The sequence below is a fragment of the Triturus cristatus genome, chromosome 8, assembly GCF_964204655.1.
Source record: "Triturus cristatus chromosome 8, aTriCri1.1, whole genome shotgun sequence".
NCBI lineage: Eukaryota > Metazoa > Chordata > Amphibia > Caudata > Salamandridae > Triturus > Triturus cristatus.
The window spans coordinates 238,141,355-238,158,242 of NC_140591.1; the positions used below are offsets into that span (position 1 = coordinate 238,141,355).

Consider the following 16,888-nt stretch of genomic DNA (forward strand, 5'->3'; position numbering starts at 1 on the left):
CCAATTAACTTCTGCTTGTAAAACCCATGCGATGCACTGACCACACATGCTCAGGGTTTAAGAAATCCACCTTTCTCACTATTGGGACAGTCAAAATTAGGAAATTACACTCTTTTAATGCAGACCAGCTGTCACAGATAGGTGACGAGCAGCAATCTACAAATCTGCTGATTGATTGACTGATAAAAGGCCTTGTGATTGGCCCATAAAATAACTGGAAAGCAGTGCATGTTTAGGTATGCTGCTGGACGGCCTCAAGTCTCTCCAGCCCATGAGTGCTTACATCAAAGAAGCTTTTGCACTGTACAATTACATTTGAATCAGCCACTCTCTAGTGCTTCCGGAATGAGTGACTGTAGGGTCCCTTAAAGTATTATACCTTTTTGTTAGAAAACACTACAAAACCATCTTTATCTAAACCAACCAAGACCAAAACAACAAAAATCCAACTCACAGAACTCAAAATATCACTTTTAAAAGGTTTAAGCAATTGTGATCATAGAACTCTCTGGATGTGGTGGTTTTAGCATCAAGTACCTTTGATGCATCAAAATCCAAGTTGAAAAACAGTAGCAAAGGAGGGAAGCATAAGAAAACACAGCTATGCATTGGTTCGTGAGCCATTGGGGAATGTTGGCATCAGTTTGGCTGTACGTAGGAGGTGTTGTGTTGATACCGGACTGCGAGGAGAAGTGATGCGTCAATTTTCAGAGGCAACTCTTTTCTGGGGGTGATGCATTGGAAACTTTGGTGCACCGGTGGGATGCATGGAAATCTGGGTGCGCTGGAGTCGATGTGGCAGCAGCAGAACAGGTGCTGTGACGATTCTTCCAGCCGCAGATGGGTGATGTATCGATTCTTTCAGCCAAAGTTGGAGTGGGGGTCTCGACGTCGGAGAGTTGGTGCTGTGGACTCTGGCTGTGGCGGTTCTTTCAGCCGCAACCAGGTGCCACATCAAACTTTTTCTGGTTGCATGGTGGCAGTCCGTGGAAACTTCTCCCACACAGCTGAGCAGCATCAGAAAAACAGGTGCTGGAAGGGCGATGCATGGATTTTCGATTCTTGAAGCAGCACAACAACCTCCAAGTGCTCAGAACTGGAGTTGGCACCACAAGGCAGATCAGAACTCCCAGCAGTGGACTTCAGGGGAGCTGCAGATGAAGTCTTTGATGGGTCTGAGACTTCCAGCAGGAGACAAGTGAACACAAGCTCTTGGAGAACCTAGGAACAGCGGGTTTCAGAAAGCAAAAGTCCAGCTCTTTCACTGCCCACAGACAGAAGCAGCAACTGCAGGCAAACCCAGCAAAGCAACACACAGCAAAGGGGAAGTCCTCCTTCTGACAGCTCTTCTTTTTGGCAGAGTCCTCAGTCTAAAAGTGTTCTAAAAATATGAGGTTACAGGTCCAATACTTATACCCCCTTTTGGCCTTTGAAGTAGGCATACTTCAAAGAAAAGTCTTTGTAGTTCACAGGTTCCTGCCTTGGCTCCAGGCACACTCTGGAGGAGGTGTGGGGGTAGAGACAGCATTGTGAAAGGAAAGGGACAGCCCTATTCAGGTGGCAATGACAACTACTCCCACCACTCTAGCTCAGGAAGACCCATCAGCCTGGTGACGGGCCATCAGCATATGCAGGGCACATCTCGGCTCCCTTAGTGTGACTGCCTAGAGTGAAAACAGCACCTGTCAGTCTAAATCAGACATTGATTCCACAGGTAGGCAGAGACAGAATGGTATAGCAAGAAAATGCCCACTAAAAGTGGCATTTTCAAAACAAAATTTAAAAACCAACTTCACTAAAAGATGTAATTCTAAATTATGAGTTCAGAGAGCCCAAACTCCAAATCTCAATCTCTTCCTAATTGAAAATTACACATGTAAGATGTTACAAGGTAGCTCCAATGATAACCTATGGGAGAGATAGCCCTTGCAATAGTGGAAAACGAAATTGTCCTTATTTCACTGTAAGGACATGTAAAACACAGCAGTACATGTCCTCCCTTTCACATACACTGTACCCTGCCCTTAGGTCCATCTTGGACCTTCCTTAGGGGTGCCTTACATGTAGTAAATGGAAGCTTTGGGCCTGGCAAGTGGGTGCACTTGCCCGGTCAACATGGCAGTTTAAAACTGCACCGGCAGACACTGCAGTGGCAGGCCTGAGACGTGGTTACAAGGCTACTCATGTGGGTGGCACCATCAGTGCTGCAGGCCCACTAGTAGCATTGATTTACAGGCCCTGGGCGCACAATGCACTTTACTAGGAATTACTAGTAAATCAATATGCCAATCATGGATCACCAATCATAATCACAATTTACACAGGGAGCACTTGTACTTTAGCAATTCACTAAAAACTAAGTCCGGCATACAGTCACAAATACAGGAGATAGAGGCAAACATGCATTGGCATAGCCAATAAGTCTCGCCTTTCGGACAGTTGCATAACTAAATACTTATAAGGTCCCAAAAGCGAGACCTATTGGCTATGCAAAGAGGCCGTGCGGCCGCAAGAGTGAAAGTAATCACGGTAAAGCGCGGCGCGCGCGCGCGCGTGCCCACGCATATGCACTGTAGCTCTAGGCAGGCCTAGAGAAAGCACTTTTTGGAGCCCTCTCAATAAGTCTCACCAGACCAGCACATGCGCTGGGTCAGGCGAGACCTAAAAAGACAAGGGAGATCACTTCTGACACACTTCTAATGTTTTACTGTGCTATTTCAGAGGAAAATGAATGACTCTGGCTCAGTGAAGAATCTCTTCTCTATTACCTGTTACCTGTGATGTTGTGATCATGACACGATACGCTTGATGCGTACGCGTCGTGTCACGTGGGTTAAAAAGAATAAAAGTAGGTTACGCCCACACGTATGCCACTGAGGCTACGGCGGCGGACCAGTTAAGACACACACCTCGTCTCCGCCTCGTTATTCCCTCAGTAGGCCCCAGTCACGACCTCTGTCCTCTGCTCGCGGCCCCGTGCACCGTCTGACGGGGGCCGGAGGACATAAAATAAACTGGCGACGTGGGCGGGACGTGCCCTCGTCGACGCTTGTTACGCTGGTGTGGCGGCAGCGAGCTCTGTCCTCGGCTCACGGCGCTCGTGCCCCAGCATAGCGCTGAGAGCGGATCCTCGTGCTCTGGGAGCGCGCCTGGTGCGCAACTCGATCGCGCTGCCCCTCGGAAGTGCTGCAGGCCTAGCGTGTGTGGAGCGTGAATGTCCTGCTCTGCCACCACGTGGTTCCAGGCCTAGAAAGAGGCTAAACATCTGGCCCCAACGCAAGTAAGCCCTGCACGTGCTGCCAATTGCACTCGTGACATTTGCTTTCGGAGTGCACCAAGAGTCCCTGCAACACATCCTAGACGAGTTCGAGGAGATCTTCCGGGGGATCGGGTAAACAGGGAAAGAATTCCATCTACACATTGACCCAACGGTCCAGCCGGTTGCCCTACGACACCAGCGAATAGCGTTTCATCTGAGGCCGCTGGTGGAAGAAGAACTCAAGAAACTAGAAGCAGCAGGGATAGTTGAAAAGGTATCCTGTCCCACTCCGTGGGTGTCCCCCATTGTAGTTGCCCGGAAGCCCAAACAGCCGGGTGCGGTGAGAATTTGCGTTGACATGCTACTCCCCAGCGTTGCGATCAAGTGGGAATACCACATCACTCCCACGATAAATGATCTCATTGGAGAAATGGCGGGAGCCTGTTGGTTTTCAAAACTGGACCTCAGGTCCGGATATCACCAAATAGTACTGGACGAAGCTTCCCGAAACATCCCAACCTTTTCCACACATGTGGGACTCAGGCGGTACACCAGGCTAAGTTTTGGAGTGTCCAGTGCCGCAGAAGTATTCCAAAACATAATACAGGAGTTGATTGAAGGCATCCCAGGGGTAATCAATGTCAGCGATGACATCATGATCCACGCCAAAACTATTCAAGAACACCATGAACGACTGCTCCAAGTACTCCGCCGGGTACGAGAGGCGGGCCTTACTCTCCACCGAGAGAAATGCGAGTTCCTATGCACCAGACTGCAATTCTTTGGCTATACCTTCTCCGCGGAAGGAGTGAACCCAGACCCCGAGAAAGTGAAGGACATCAAAGAAGCAGTCGCTCCCACCAACATCACGGAAGTTCGCAGTTTCCTTGGGATGGTCAATTATTGTGGAAGATTCATACAAGATTTGGCCAACCTGACGGCACCGCTGAGGGAACTGACCAAGGAGTCCACCACCTGGAAGTGGGGCAGTGAACAAGCCCAGGCTTTTGAAAGGATCAAGGAGTCCCTCTCTGAAGCTACGACCCTGGCGTTCTTTGACCCCTCCAAGCTAACCCTGGTCGCCGTTGATGCTGGTCCGGTCGGGCTGGGGGCTGTCGTCCTACAAAGAAGGAACCCTCAAGAAGAGTGGGCTCCCGTAGCATTCGCCAGCAGATCACTCACCGCGACAGAGCAAAGGTACTCGCATATAGAAAAAGAAGCCATCGCGATTCATTGGGGGTCCCACCATTTTCATCTATACGTGTACGGAAAGCCGTTTGTAGTGGTAACAGACCACAAGCCGCCAGTAGCGTTGTTCTCAGGGACTTCGACTAAGCCACGCCACGATATTGAAAAGTGGATGCTGCAGCTCCAAAACTACAATTGCAAAATAGAGTATCAACCTGGATCCAAGAATCCGCCTGACTACCTGTCCCGCCATCCTCGGAAAGCTACGGCCCACGAAATGGAGGAGGCCGCTGATACGGAAGAGTATGTCAGGTGTGTTACTGCCCGCTCCTGTCCTCTACCCATTTCCATGGCCAGTCTACAGGAAGCCACCAGCCACGATGAGTGTTTGCAGCGTGCTAAGAGAGCCATTCGGGACAGCAGCTGGCACAAAGCGAAGGAGGAGTGGAAAAGCTTAACAATCACAGCACAACGAATAATGGACAGTTTGTACCATGTTCGGGACGAGCTCACCGAGGATGACACAGGGTGTTTGCTACGAGGACACCGGTTGGTAATTCCTACGTCTCTAACCCAGAGGGTAGTGGACCTTGCCCATGTCGGACATAAGGGCACGGTGAAAACAAAAGTGAGGCTGCGCACAAAAGTCTGGTTTCCACTAATGGATGACTTGGTAGAGGACATCGTTCGGGCGTGTCCATCGTGTCAGGTCAATGGGGAGGCACCCCGACCTGCCCCTGTCATCATGGAACCTCGGCCGAGGGTCCCATGATCCCGAATGAGTGTCGATTTTGGCAGTCTTCCAGATGGGCGCCATCCGTGGTCGCCATTGACGATCACTCGAAGTATCCTGAGGTGGAAATATTGTCGGCACTCAGCGCAACTGAAGTTATACCAAAGCTCGAAAAGATCATGGCTGCCCATGGACTCGTGAAAGAGATAAGAACTGACAATGGATCCCCGTTTCAAAGTCAAGAGTTTGCCGCATATCTGCAAGCGCTGGGGATACACCATCGCCGGATCACTCCCCGCTGGCCGCAAGCGAATGGGGAAGCTGAAAGATTTATGCGAACACTCAACAAAGTAATATGCATTGCAAATGACAAGGCTCAATCTGTAGAGTTGGCCATCTTTACTTTTCGCTGGAGTTATCGCCAAACACCTCACACAACTACTGGGGTGGCTCCCGTGCATTTATTAATGGGGAGAATAATCACCGACACGATCCCTCACCACCCGGAGTGGCGACCAGACAATCCCGAAGACAGTGCCATCGACGCCCGGCGGCGAAAAGCACACGCTCATGTGAGTACCCGGCGAAGAGCCGTTTTGCCCAACATCCGCCGAGGGGACACCGCACTGCTCAAGAACCGAGCCCAAGGAAGCAAATTCCGGTTGACTTTTGAGAAAGAACCGTGGACGGTGGAGTCCGTCAAGGGAACTTGTGTCACTGCCACCCGTGAGAGAGATAGAATAACCCAAAATATATCCTATTTCAAAAGGTATCACCCGCAGCGAGGAGAAGCGGGCTCTGACCAGAGGGGTGACACCGGCAACACAAGGCGTGTGGAAGATCGGGTGGAAGATGTCGACGTTGGAGATGGAGAAGTGGAGCCGGCCATGGAGGATCCTGGAGAAACTGACTTTTCCCGGTCATCCCCGCAGAGAGAGGGGCATGACACCGCAGTGAGTCCAGGGCGACTGTCTCGCGAGGCGGTGACCCCTGGCGAAGAGCAAGGTGGACATTCCGGAGACTCACAAGGCCGGGGTGCGTCGCAATACCTCCTGCGGAATAATCCTGAGCCCTCCTGTCGTCTCAAGGACTAACTCATGTAAGACTGTTCCATCTGTTTAATTTGATTTTTGAAATGTTTGCGACAAAAGTGAGCACAGGGCGGGGAGCCCAAGGTCAGAAATGTTATAGGCCAATTTTTGGTTTCTTTTCATGTTTGTTGGGGAGGAATGTGATGTCGTGATCATGACGCGATACGCTTGATGCGTACGCGTCGTGTCACGTGGGTTAAAAAGAATAAAAGTAGGTTACGCCCACACGTACGCCACTGAGGCTACGGCGGCGGACCAGTTAAGACACACTCCTTGTCTCCGCCTCGTTATTCCCGTGGTAGGCCCCAGTCACGACCTCTGTCCTCGGCTCGCGGCCCCGTGCACCGTCTGACGGGGGCCGGAGGACATACCAGTTACCTGTCACCATGCAGTGTTAGCGCAGCAAAGGTTTAGCAACCCAATTTACTAATTTAATTAATGAAAGCAGCAACTACTAATGTTATTTATTCATTTTCTTGTGGGTCCCCTGCTTCCATTGAGTTTGCTAATTTACCAGCCCCGCTGAAAACTGGGCAGTTAATTTATCATCAGGTCAGCGAGTTAAATGCGAATTTTGATCTCATCTTCGGTCAGACTGACATGGGAGCGAAGTCGTTCCTGGCTGTCACTTCTCATTGAGCGACGAAAGCGAACAGGTGTGTTGCCACATGAACGCACGCGGCGCGGCCGGCTTCCACCGAGACGGAAGGGATTTCTCCATGACTCTAATTAGTGGAACTTGATGAAGAGTAATTTGGTTGTCCATCTTACAAGAGACAACTGCCTACAGACTGAATCACCACATAAATATTCAGCTGGGTGAATCGGCTCTTTGCATAATTTAGCGGAAGATTGATTCTGGGTTCCAAGACTTTCCTGTTTGTTCCCATATGCTAACTCGCTCCTCTTCCAAAGGATAAAACCCAATTTGTACGAGCAGCTGTTTCCGAGACTTCGTTGCAGGAAATCTGCCAGAGGAAACCGGCTGGTGCTGTGCGGATCGGTTCTTGGCCGCCTTGTGGCTGTGCTGCTGTTGCTGTTGGTATTTGCCCTCAGTAGCAAAGACAGTCTTGTGACTGCTGTGTTTTAATAGCTGGATCCGGGCCTCGGCGCTGTTTATTTCCGGTTCCAAAGCACTGGTTCTCCCCCCACCCCTTTTGCACGATGAAATCGCCGAAGACCGATCAGAAACATAACGACTTATAGTCAGTAATGAACCCGGCTCGATGTCGGCCTTGAACTGTCTGATTAAAGGCTCCCTAAACCTCTGACAAATGGCCGCGCCAACAAATCACCAGGCAGCAGCCGACTCGCATCTTATAACACAAAATGCACGCTGGGGAAGCTTTGTTATTGATCTGCAGACTTCAGCCCGCAGAAAATATATGAACTGCTGAATTCTTTGAAGGGATCCTTTGCAACTAAGCATTGGCAGTGCTGGAACAACAGTAGTGTTGCTTCAGCTAACCCTCAGTGCCTGTGGGTCAGGAGAGAATGCAAAAACTCAAAAGGAAAAAAAAAACAGCAGTGAAAATAATTTCTTGTTCCCAGTGATAGATATGATTGCACAGAGAACCCTCTCACTAGTTATTGCACAAACAACCCTCTCACTTGTTTGCCATTCAGTGAAAACACAAAATCTCATTCAGGAAGATTAATTAAAGAGGTGTGGCGCAGCGGCCAGGACCGCTGACTCCGAAGCGCGGGGCTCACGCTTTGACCCACGGCCCCGGCGGCAGCTCAGCTCAGCACCATGTGGCTCTGGGCAATAGCTCACTTAATCTCCCGGATGCCCCCCCAGCGCCTTGAGACCCTTAGGGGTGAGTAGTTTGCGCTTTACAAATACCGGATTTAGGTTTAGACTTTAGCAAAGCAGCCTGGCAACGAGCAATCTGCAAAGGGATGAGACAGGGGCGTAGCTTGGTGAGTAAGACAGGGGGGCGGGTGTGAGCTTCAGATTTTTCAGCAATCAGGCTGGCAAATACCTTATGCAACAAGCAGATGCATGAGAGGGCCTAAAGGGCAGTGGAAAGGATTGACGGATGTGGATTGGTGGGAGTACGAAGAGATAAACGCAATATTTTGTAAAATAACCAACTTTTTATTTAAGAGGACTTTCAAAACGGAGAGGGAGATTGTGTGTGTGCGTTTTGTGGCTGTGATTATGTAAAAATTCCTGGTGAAATCCAACAAACCTTTCATCATACCCGACTGAAAGCACTTGTACCCATCTATTTATCAGAAAAAAACATTTATTAGGGGGTGTAACACCCCAAACACACCCTGTGAAGCTACATCTCTGGGATGGGCCATGGTCTGGGGAAAAATATACCGGTTATCATGGCCAGGATCACAAATCAACACAATCAGCTGCCTGTATTACAAATTTAAAATGGTGGCAATGGATAGCCTCATCCCTTACCATCTGTTTTCCGCTTAGTATTCTTTGACGGGCACTCTGCCCATGGCCTGCTGCCTGTAGACTCATGTAGGGATCGTGCGAGCCCACCCTGATACAGGATATACTTTTTTAGACAAAAGAAGCGATCGATTTATTCAGTTGATTTGAATCTGTTGTTGAAGTCACCAACAATGTAACTACATAATCATAAAAGAGTACAATTTTCATTAATGTTGTTCATTTCAGTAAGTGATTATTACTTTTGGAAAGTTCATGGTATTGCATAATAAAAATGAGCCAACACATTACGTTCCATTCTGGCACTTCTTTTGAGCTATTAGAGTGGCCATTCAAAATTATGCTTTAGAATTTAGAGTATATCAGTTAGTGGGCTTCTTAAGAAAAGGAGTTTAAAAATTGTTGTTTAACCTGTGAAAATAAACCATTTTGACAGGCTTAAACCTTCCTTTCCTTATTTAGTCACCCCTAAATAGACCTTATAGCCCTTACGGTGGTGTACATGTTTTTTAAAAGTAGGACATGTAGAAAGTCTTTACAGTGGCTAAAACCTAAAAGCTAGTTTCATTGTAGCAAGGCTGACTGTTCCATAGAGAAACACTGTGATCCACTATTACATTTAGTATTGCTATCTTCGCCAAATAAACACCTAGAAATGTCTTTCTTGGACTATTTGTAAAATGTATTAAAAACCCAATTTACTGATGAAGTTGGATTTTTAATAAATATTAAGGAAGGGTACTTTCAGAAAGTTACTTTTCTCTGCCTAAAGCATCTGAAGGCTAAATTGCATTAGCCTCTGGCTGTAGCCTTGTGAGTGCTCAAGTCCTGAATGAGGTGCGAAAACTACTCCCAGAGCAGAGACAAAAACATGGATGTGAGGAGGTGTTTCTGTTCCTCTGGCAAGATGACCATTTGGACAGCGCCCAGGAAAGCGGCCTTCCCTGTCACAGGCAAATGTTAGCTGACACCTCGGCAGACTCTTTTCTTTGTTCCTCCAGTCAGGCAGGCACCAATCCCAGTGGGGAGACAGCTGCCCCAAGGGTCTGATTATTACCATGGCCACACCTATGGGTTGGCACAAATGCTTAGTAGAATGAAAGAAGGATTATTGCATCTTGGATTTAAGGAGGGAGGTGCATAGTGGAATTGTTTGCAGTAGGGCATGCAGGAAATGATTCAATGGTGGACAGGGTTACAGCTGGGACCCTTTTTCCTTATTGGCTAGGGAGGGGCCAGGAGTAACTCCCACCCACAAGCTAGTTCCAGGCATAAATGTGGCACCTCTGAGAACCTCCTTCAGGACACTCTGGACCTGTGAAAGAACCAAAGATGAACTGTTTGAGAACTGAGAGGAGACCTGAATGGTTAGACTGGCTCCAATTTGTATCCAGGGCAAAGACTTGGACTCAAAGGGTCATATGGGTGACCTCCTGCTAAGCTACAGGGCCACGACAAGCTACAAGAATCCTTTTCATGAAGAGCCCAGCTCACTGGTTCCAGCTGCCTCTGCCCTGGAACCTGCTTGTAGCTGATGCTGAAGTGAGTCTTGTCCCCCAAGTGCTCTTCCTGAGTTCCTGGGACCCTTGGCTGTGTCATTGTGTACTCCTCCTAACATCCTGAAAAACCTGGGACCTTGAAACTTCTTTGCTCCCCAGACCTCTGGAGGACTGGGACTACACTGCCAAGTTGATCTGACCAAGGTCCATTGCCACTGGGCTGACCATTCCGGTTTCTACAGCCTAGAGACTATTCACAGCAGCAAGTCTAATTCAGCAGGACCACGCAGAGAAAGTATCCAGGATTGTGGTGCCCTCTTGATAAATCTATCAGCCTTGCTCTGCAGGAGGAATTGGAGCTCCCAAAAAGCAACTAAATCTGTGTGTAGAACTCTTGACCGGGCTTAGTCACCAAAAGTATCGGGCCAGCAAGAGGACTTCCCTGGACATGAATTTAGTAATTTCCCACTTTTAACTTTACTGACCTAAATCCACACCTTCACCAGGGCCTTGTACATTGCCTATCTTAAGTTGTGGAGCCCTTTAAGGATACATACTGCTGCCTTGCCCTGCTGAAGGATTTTGACTTTCAGAGAATAGACTAAGTCCTAAGGTAAAGCCTCCTACTGGGTTAACCCTGGCTGGCGTAGCCGACATGCGCTCTATCCAGTCATCCTCAAATCATGCCTAGGTCCCGGTTTACTATGACCAGTTGACCTTTGTTGGCACTTAACGCCTTTTGGCACTATTTTAATTAATAAATCATATCTCCAGCTCCATTTATCAGATTTCTGTTGTATTAGTGTCATTTTGTTCATTAAACTATTCTTTAAAATTGGAGTGGAATTTTTATTGTGTTGATTTCGATTTTTTAACTGTCTTGGTACTTCTAAATGCCACACATATTTTCTTAAGTTAAGTCTGCCTGTTCTGTGTCATAGCTATTAGCGGTTGAGCTCATGTTTAACTTACGGAAACCTTTACTGGACCTAGTAAGATAGTGACATCAGTACGTGTGGTGGATTCCCATACACCCCAACTAATAATATATTTTCTCACACAAGATACATTTGTTTTTCCTTCCATTGTGATAGCCTAGAGCTTATCTTTTGCACCTATGGGTCAAATTACATGTAAATTAATACAAGGAATTCAACCATGTAGTTTTCCCCAAAATGGGTCATGACCGTGTCAGATAGCATTTAGCTTTAGGGCAGTAAAGTTATTGTTGGCTATGTGTACGTGCTTTTAAATACTTAAAAAATATATGTTTGGAATTATTCCTAACAAACGTAAATTGATGGTTTGATACTGTTATCTTTATTTTCCAAAGTTGGCAGCTAGTGCAGCTGCTACCAATGAGATACTGAAATATGCTTCCCATTGTCCTTAGACCTAATGTATAAGTACATTTTCCTTAACTTAACTCATGTGAAAGATTGTACCAAGTCTGAATCAAATTCAACGTGCCACATAAATAATGGTTGTCCACCAACCAGGGATTCGTTGCTAATCTCTTCATAGTAAAGTTTAATATTTGAATATTTTATTAATTTGACCTGCCAATTAAAATTATTACGGTATAAAACTAACAGACTAATGGATATCCCATACAAAAGTGGCACTGGAAAACACAAATTAAAACGTATTACTTACAGCAGACTGCAAGCAGCTTGAATAATCGAGGAGAAAAAAAGGATATTGAATCTATTTTATTGTTAACAGATCTACCATATCTACACCATAGTTTAAAACAATGTTAAATGCAATCACTAAAAAAATAACAATGTTTTGACTGGTTTCACCATGCACTTCATCTGTTTTCCATCCTCTTCTTTGATATATGAACTTGAGAAATGTGTCTGATCAATTCCCTATTACTCATGTAGCAAATTTGTTGAAAATTGATTAGTTCAATTTGTGTACTTGTATTTAGCATGCGCCACGGCTCCTTGCTTCCAATGGTTATCTCACTTGAGCACTAAGTACTTAGAAAGAAATGGCCCAAGATTTGAAAAGTATTTTTAGAAAATAAAAAATGAAATAAATGATTGTGATATCTGGGCTGAGGTGTCCATTACTGTGAGATGATTGGGCTACTAGTATGACTCGACATGCAATAAATCAATGGTCATCTCTTATATTGGTTTTCCGCTGTAATGGCATCATCCACTTGTTTTTCCTCCATTGGGAGCATCCCAATAATGGAAAAGGTGTATTCTTTTTCCACTGATGGTCAATGGTCCTGTTACTTTGGTGCTGATAAATCCTCCTCTGTGTTTTTTCGAAATTAGATTCAACACGTGGATGCCACAAATTGGATTTTGAGTTGCGGCAAGGGCCTTCTTTCACGGACTAAACTTTCATCGGTAAGTTTGATTCAGCGTTTCATTTTCTCTTTTATAATAACTTGTAAAATGAGGAATCTTCTTGAGAGAGAAACTCCAGCTTTATGTGCACATGGAGTTATGGAGTTTTTTTTTACGCTTGGCTTAAGTTAAATAATCGTTATAGAAAATGCTAAAGTCAAGCAAATAGGTGGATGAAGTCGTGATATGAAATGCTTTTGATGAGTTAATTAAACAACTTATTTCTTTTAATTAATATCTTAACGTTCATGGTCTTAAACCCCCGCAATGGGTTCGATAATTGCTGCTACAGTTATAAGAAACTAAGTTTTGTTTGCTTTCAGTAAGCAATTATTGCAGAATTAATTTTTTTAACACACGTATTAAGGGGATTTGCGAATCTAGCAATGGCTCTCAAGTTGTTTTAATTGTTGTGATTATCATTAAAGCCTCTTAAAAGGAGATTATTTGCTTTTCTAGATTGCCTGTGTGTAGCATTTGTAAATAGGTTTTAGCATTTTCTACAAATTGATACTGGACTTTTTTATAAATGCGATTTTTCCCCTCAATGTGTACAGAAGGAAACCCTCTATCATCCCACAGGCTTCAATCATGTGGGGGCCGAGTAACAAAGATATGTAAGAGTATGTAAAAGAATACTCCAGTCGCACTCTTTTTCATACTCTTACATGTATTTTCGAATTGGCCCTAAAACATTTAAAATGGGATTAAAATAGCAACAGCCCCATACATTTAGCACAAGTGAAAGCACCCCTTTTACTAATATAGATTTGGACCTTTTGGAGTGGATTCACAAAGGCTTGTCAAAGTATGTAAATCAGTTCTCCTGTACAACTACTTCCTGTATGTGTAAATGGATTGGTAATGCGGCCCCATCGTGTTTTTGCATTAAAGGAAACTTTGAGAAATATTATGAAATAACACACTCTTTGCTCGTTCTTCCTTGCACTGCTATACATTCACACTGCTTTTAGTCAAGGGTACATGCCTCCTATCCAGTGATGTGTTCACAATGCCAATGAGTGGAAGAGGTGTGGTGCAACGGCCAGGGCGGGTGACTCCAGAACACGGGGATCGCCGGAAGCAGGTTAGCCCAGCACCATGTGACTCTGGGCAATAGCTCGCTTAATCTTCCCGACGGCCCCCAGCGCTGGGACACCTCGCCTGAGGTAGCTGCGCCCAACAAATGCTGGTTATTAATATTATCCTGAAGTAGAAATACTGGAGAAGCCAACCGCGTGAGCACCTCTGTGGCTAAGTTGGTGACTTTGAAACCTAGAGATCTGAATCAAATATCCCAGGCTTACAACATGATACAACATATTCTGAATTTGAGCCAATCACGTAGTCGCATTGTGCCCAAATATGGTTTATGTGGAGTTTGCTAAAAAATACATTACAATGTGCAACGTAGTCTTATGTCAATTACACGCTCACTTGAACGTCGTTTGCTGTTTTTGTAATCTGGTATTTTCTGAAGTCTACAGCTTGTGATATTTTATAAGAAAAAAAAGATGATAAATGGGCTGCTAGAACTAAAGAGGGTCAGTGGTAATCTCGGTTGCATCCCAGTTATGATTTTGTTCTCACTTTGTATTACAGATAGGGACTGGCTATATGCAAATCAGTCTTAGCCCTCTCCCAAAAGGGGCAATCCAGCCCTAAATGTTCGGAAATGTCAGTAGGTTTGAAAATATAAAGCAACTCTAGGCATGTGTTTCATGTTCTTTGGCATCAAAAGTGGGGCTCATCTAAGGTCCTACATCACAACAAGTCACGTCACTTAGGGCGCCCCCCTGAGGGGAAAATGACGTCTGGAATACATAAACTAATCTCAGCCATGATAATTACTGTGGACCTTGTTCAGCCTATAATTTATTCCATTTATATTTGCACTTCAGGCAGACACCAACCATAATCACGTCAATCTTATTTACATAGTTTTGGACTCAAGGTGCCCCTCATTGACGAGGCCCAACAAATATACCATGTCTCTGTTGCCTGTATTCCCATTTAGTGTTGGAGTGATTTAGCAGTTCTGGGTGATAATTTATGCATCCCAGTGACTCCATCTGGCTGCTCAAATGTTATCAGGTGCTCTTGAATGCTCTTTGACCCCAGGAGCTGAGATGGTAGACTCTATAACCCGTATTCCTGATGGGCAATATTACTTCTGCTGAGGTGTGATATTTTACTCCTGGGTGGATGAACGACAGAGGTATTCTTGTTAAAATACTGTGTGGAGTTAGTTGTCTTAGCACATTTTTATGCTGCACATTTAAATTTATATCCCATTGAGTGTGATAGTTTATCATACACTGATTTTGTAATCTCAATTATGTTCCAGTATTACTGGGTATATTCTGTTTTCTCAGTATTGGCTCTTTATTTAGTAATACGTATCACTGTTATACATTATAGGATTATTAATTTGCGATAGGGGAATCCCCTACCAACTCCATGACTCTACTCTGGTTAGGTCAAAACGTAGCTCTGAGAGAATCTCTGCTTAACCCTTGGTAGCTATGGCATTAGCAGCAGTCAATCTCCAGAGAAGTGCATGTCAGGTTCAAGCAGTACCAACAATTGCAAAGTGAAGAACACAACACAATAAAATTCTCAAACAAATGTAATAACGTGTAGAAAAATGAATGAGACCAAGGTCAATAAAATAGGCTAAAGGGTACTAAACATATGACCTTTGAAGGTTTTAGGGCAAAATGGACATTCAGAATTAAAAGTGCCGGTCAAAAGTTACTGTTTGCAGGTGACCGGGACTTGGGCATGATTTCAGGCTGACGGCAATGACATGAAGGTGGGATACAACAAGGGAGTCATCCCTGTCAAAGTTTTAATTTTAGGACTTAATACTTCATATGGAAGTGGATATCTTTCAGTGGGGCAAGGTCCAAGGTAGTTGCTGGTGAGGGCTCCTCAAAGTCAGATATGTCATCATTGTGCTCCTGCTGAAGACATCGGTTTTGGTACCAGAAGCTGTGAGTGAAACAAATCTTGATTTCGTAACCACTCAGCAAACTTCGCAGGTTAGATTGATTTGCCTCCTAACCCCGGTCCAAAGTTTTATCTTCGGACTTAGTCACTTTTTTGGAAGTTGGCATTCTCCAACGGGGTAAGGCTGGAAGCCATAGGCAGGCAGTTCTTCATCAGGCCAGACACTTAGGCTCACTGAACCAGTTTTCAGCATGGCAAAAAGCTCTGAGCAGGATAAATCAGATTTTCTTGCCCACTTTGGATTTGACCTTCCTGGGCAAGCCTCATCCTTGTGTCCTGGTCCTCCAGAGAAGGAATAAGGTTTTGGAAATGTTTCACCTGGTCAGTCCTGCAGTCACTAGCTCCTACAGATACGCTTCTATACACCAGACATCTCTCCTGCAAAGTCCCATTCCCTGTGCTCAGGCCAATCAGACATCTGATATATGAAACTACATTTCTGGCCTTTTAATTAAATTTATTTTATCATCCTTGTACTTAGATTGTTGGTTCAATAAGCTGTATTACAAAACATAGTTTATAGAATTGAAAATGTAATTTTGTTTTACTAAGTGACCTAACATGCAGCTGTGTACATGCAAAATGCAAAATGTTTGAATTTTTTTTACTTTTACACCTCCTAAGAGTTGAGCACAAATCACACATTTTGCACTTTGTTTGTGGTGTGTGGCACCATCATCTATACCTGGTTTTAAAAGGGGATGCATTGTAGGTGCAAATTCCGATCACACTAGTTATTATAAAAGTCATAATTGTGATGCAGAGCTTAATTTTTACCAATGCTGGTCTTTGATAGGCTCTGGGATTCTTTGCATGTGTTAGATATGGGATTTATGGTTGGCTAGGGCTTGCGCCTAAGCCAGGCAGAAACCACCACTCTAGGCAGGGCAAGGGAGTTACGCACTGAAGATAACCCCTGCTCACCCCCTTGGTAGCTTGGCACGAGCAGCCAGGCTTATCCCAGAGGCAATGTGTAAAGCGTTTGCGCAACACACACACACAGCAGCAACACACTAGACACACTACAAAAGAAACTCCACACAAGGTTATATAAAAAAAATAACCTTTGTATTATCCAAAACACATTAGAATCATAATCACACATATACACTATGCCAACTGGCACTAGTCAATATTTACAGGGGATTCTATACACCTGACAGGGCTAATCGGGTCACTGTCAGAACCATCAGAATCACACAAGTCACAAATAGTAAATAACACAACCAGTAACTACTGGCATAATAATGACCTCAGCATTGTATCACCTTAGGCATAATACACATTATGCATAACCATCCTAAGCATAAACACATTA

General features: G+C 45.1%; 1 protein-coding gene across 4 annotated transcripts in view; it reads left to right on the forward strand.

Annotated features, from left to right (window-relative positions):
* The window catches only part of CNTN5 (contactin 5), a 3,369,946-nt gene that overhangs the window by 1,398,388 nt on the left and 1,954,670 nt on the right, over positions 1–16,888 (forward strand). For all 4 annotated transcript variants that reach the window (XM_085621430.1, XM_085621433.1, XM_085621431.1 and 1 more), the window contains one exon: positions 12,484–12,558. The gene's annotated coding sequence lies outside the window, so the exon portion shown is untranslated. The remainder of the gene's footprint in view (positions 1–12,483; positions 12,559–16,888) is intronic.